The following is a 4409-nucleotide window of genomic DNA, read 5'->3' on the forward strand; positions in this document are numbered from 1 at the left end:
TCAACAGGGCAACTCTCAAAATCCTGAATTTCAGTGCAAGCGTATTCATTCTTGACATATAGTGCCACCCCGCCTCCTTTTTTGTTTATTCTGTTTCGTACACTTTCAACAGGGCAACTCTCAAAATCCTGAATTTCAGTGCAAGCGTATTCATTCTTGACATATAGTGCCACCCCGCCTCCTTTTTTGTTTATTCTGTTTCGTTTAAACAAGGTATATCCTTCAATTGCTGTGCTCCATATATGAGACTCATCCCACCAAGTCTCAGTGATACTTATCAGATCATACTTACTTTCCACTATTTGAAGTTCAAGTTCCTCCTGTTTATTTCCCATACTCTGTGCATTAGTATAAAGACATCGCAGATTACAGACATCCTTTCCTACCATAGGTCCCTTCGAATTTACATGAAAATTACTGAACTCACCTCTCTATTTATTCTCTAAGTGTTGGGGATGCCGCACAACATCAGGCTTTTTCTTCCCACCTCCGATCTTCAGTTTAAAGCCCTCCTGATCAGGTTCACAAGTCTTCCAGCAAAGACATTCCTCCTATGAGGAAAGGCTGAGGGACTTGGGAATGTTCAGTCTGGAGGACAGGAGGTTGAGGGAGGACATGATTGCTCTCTTGAAGTATCAGAAGGGCTGTCACTTAGAGGAGGGCAGGGAGCTGTTCCAGTTGGCAGCAGAAGATAGGATTCACAATTATGGGTTTAAATTAAGGCTGGGAAGATACCAGCTGGATATTAGGAAAAACAATTTTACAGGAAAAGTTGTGCAACAGTGGAATCAGCTGCCTGGGGAGGTGGTAAGGAGCTCCCCCTCACTGGCAGTCTCTAAGCAGCGACTGGACATTTTCCAGGGATGCTCTAGGCTGATCCTGCATTGAGCAGAGGGTTGGACAAGATGGCCTGTATGACCCAACTCTGTGAATCTATGATTCTATGAGGAGGGACGGTGGTTCAGTCTGCTTGGCATACAGAAAGTCCTATGTTCAATCCCCAACACCTCCAAGTCTTTAGATCAGGTAGTGTGTGACGTGGAAGTCCACTGCTTGAGAACTTGGAGAGCTGCTATCAGTTAGAGAAGACTATTCTGACCTTTACAGAACCAGTGTTCTGACTCGGTAGAAGGCAAGCTTCATGTGTTCAAGTCTTCTGTTCTGCGGGTGAGAAAGACACCCAGTTCCTTAGACCTTCCTCACAAAAGGATTAGATGGCTTTGATCATCAGATAATTGATACTCCTTAGCCTGCTAAACCATGATTTTAGAGTACACTTGCCTTTTCTGGCTCTCCAAAGTGTTAAGTATAGTAGCTGTATAGGCAGCTTCTGTTGAAATCAACTCGAACACTGCTGTGCAATAAACGTATAACAAAGAGGGGGGGAACCCTCTCCTGGTATGGAGGATGTCGACAGTGTTTTTCAGCCTTTAATTAAGAGTGGCGACCCTGGTTGTTTATCATTAGTAAATACATTAATCTTTATTTTTGGACTGAAATTCAATAATAGCACTGTTGCCTGGCAGGAATAAAGGGGGTGGGTGGGTGATATATATATTGTCCTTTGATAGCAATGATTTATGAGGCTCTTACTCTGAGAAGAGGAAGTGACTGACTATGGCTGAATTATGGCCCACAGCATGTCCACATAATGTCTTAAGTATCCATAAAAATATAGATGACAGCAGGGAATCTCGAGTGGAAATCCAGACAGGCAGAGATAATGATAGAGGCAATAAGCAGGGATGGCCCAATCAATTGGGAATACCTCAGAACTCAACTGAAACATAGCCATGGATCTCAAAAATCAGATCAGCTCTTTACTCAGCCATAGAGAAGTTAACTCTTGGAAGTCTCAGTTGATAAAAGTCAGTAAAATTAGGGTAGCAAAGAATAAGAGTCCAGTAGCATCATTAAAGATTAACAAAATCTGTGGCAGGGTATGAGCTTTCGTGAGTCACTGCTCACTTCTTCAGATACGGCTAGAATGTCCCATTTTGCCACACATTTTGTTAGTCTTTAAGGTGTTACTGGACTCTTGCTCCTTTCTACTGCTGCAGACAGACTACCGTGGCAACCCATCTTGATCTATCTCCAAGTAAGATTAGAGGATAAGGACATTTCTTGTGGAGTTAAAATAAGGGCTGTGCCTTATGAGAATGGTTTGGCTCTGGTCTCATGTAGAGATGTGAAGGCCCGGAAAAACCCCGGAAAAATTATGCCAGCCTCCAGGTGAGACCTGGGGATCCCCCAGAGTTACAGCTCATCTCCAGACTACAGAGGTCGATTCCCTGCAGAAAATGGATGCTTTGGACTCTGTGACATTGTATCCCACTGAGGTACCTGTCCTCCCTAGGCTCCACCCCCAGATCTCTAGATGTTTCCCAACTTGGAGCCGGTAAACCTTTTTTATTCATTCCGTGAAATCATTTTTGGAATGAATAGCCCCGGAGCTCTCTTGTCTTGCCTCGGGAGGTGGTGGATGCTCCTTCGCTGGACGTTTTCAAGCGGAGGCTGGATGACCATCTTTTGGGTATGTTGTAGGTATGTAGGGCTATCTTTCAGCTATGCTCCTGCAGAGTGCAGGGGGTTGGACTAGATGACCTGCAAGGTCCCTTCCAACTCTAATATTTTATGATTCTATGAGACAGTTACTGAACTGAGGAGGATTTTTTAAAAAGGCAGGAACAAGAGCTCTTCTGCCAGAAAGTCTCTGATTGTTTGTGGCAAAGTTTGCCATGAGCTGTCCAGATTGATTTAAGTGAGGTGGTTGTACACCAAGGGGCCCAAACAAGACATACGTGGAGAAACACATGATTAAGGCAGTAGGGTGTTTTTGTGGGAGCGTAGAAGTTTGTGTGTGTGGGTAAATGTTGGAGGAAGGTACTTTTGTTTCCTCCACCTTCTGATACTCCTCTGAAAATTGTAGTTATTAAAATTATACTCCTCCAGCCTACCTCTAAAATCAGAAACTAGTCAGGAATTATATGTTTGATTAGATTTTAATTCCACCTTTCCTTTAAGGAGCGCTAGCTGATGTACAGTGATCTCTCCTGCCCTCACATTTTAACCTCATAACCAACCCTTTGAGGTAGGATAGGCTGAGAGAAAATGACTACCACAAGGTCACTCGGGCTGCAGTCACACTGGCAGCTTGGCGTGGTATGGTGGCGCCTCTAATTGTACCAGTTTAAAGTGTTGCGGGGCATATAATCCAGACAGCACACCCTGCTGCATTTTACCCATGCAGCTGTTTCATGGTCAAGCATCCACATTACTGCAGCGCCTGAGCCACAGAGTGTGCTGCCTGGTAATTTTTAAAATGCAGGTGGGCGCATATGTGTCCATGTGTGCATAGGCGTAGAGTTCGGGGGGGCAGGGGGGGGCTACCCCAAAAAATTTCCAGGGAAGACTCAGCCTCCCCCGGGGCTTACGATGCTTGCACCCCCCATCCCCCTTCCCGCTTTGAAAGCGGAAGGGTGGGTTTTTAAACTTGTTTTAAACCCTTTTTTCCCAGTTTGGTGGTGGTTGCCTTGGCTGTGCTTGTCCAGATTGTTCAGAGGCTCAGCCCCTCCTTGTCTTCCTGGTCCCCTCTGTCGGTGGAGAGAGGGAGAGCACCAAGGGGCCATCGCTGGACCTTGTAATCTGCGCACTTTGCTGGGTGCAGGGACTGAGTGGCTTACCGGGAGAGCATGGCTCCGCAGTTCCCACATGCGGTAGAGCGGGGCGCGCCTGGTGAGGAGAGGAAGGGCTCCGTGAGCCCAGGGGAGGAGGGGGAGCCAGCCTCGCTCCTTGAAGAGCTACGTTTCTGCCCCCACCTGGATGGCTGCAAACAGCAAAGGCTCTTCTTCCTCCCAGCCTGAAACAGATCCTCCTGAATTGCCCTGATTCTTTCCCTGAAACAACACACAGCCACCATCAGATTGAAAGTTTTGTGAGCAACACCCTAGATGGTATCATGGATCTAATGCTTCATGATTCGTTGTGGCACAAAAGCTATTTTGCAAAATGTGGAACCTCTGGATTTAGAAAGCACCCCGAAATGCCCAGCAGTCTGCTGTCCACCTGCCAGCATGGTCAGGCTGTCTGAAGGGGGATGTACTAAAAGGAATGACAGGATTGCCCATTGGAAACAATGGGAGAGGCGAGGCCTGAAGACTCATTGGAAATAATGGGAGCTAGGAATGCCAACTTGACTTGCATGACTCCTTTGAAATACATTACAGCACAAGAAGAGTTCCAAAGAAAATGCGGAATGGATTTTCTGTTAAGGTATCTGGAATGACAGCTCCCAGAGTGGAATGACAGCCCCTGGGTGTAGTAGATATTGAAATACATTACAGCACAAGAAGAGTTGCAAAGAAAATGTGGAATGGATTTTCAATTAAGATCTCTGGAATGACAGCCCC

The 4409-nt window shown here is 46.0% G+C and overlaps 1 protein-coding gene across 1 annotated transcript in view; it reads left to right on the forward strand.

Annotated features, from left to right (window-relative positions):
* Positions 1-4409, forward strand: part of SHISA9 (shisa family member 9) — a 391212-nt gene that overhangs the window by 224007 nt on the left and 162796 nt on the right. The gene's annotated exons all lie outside the window — the stretch shown is intronic.

Source organism: Gekko japonicus, unplaced genomic scaffold (genome assembly GCF_001447785.1).
Source record: "Gekko japonicus isolate JY-2015 unplaced genomic scaffold, Gekko_japonicus_V1.1 scaffold1657, whole genome shotgun sequence".
In the NCBI taxonomy this organism is placed as follows: Eukaryota; Metazoa; Chordata; class Lepidosauria; order Squamata; family Gekkonidae; genus Gekko; species Gekko japonicus.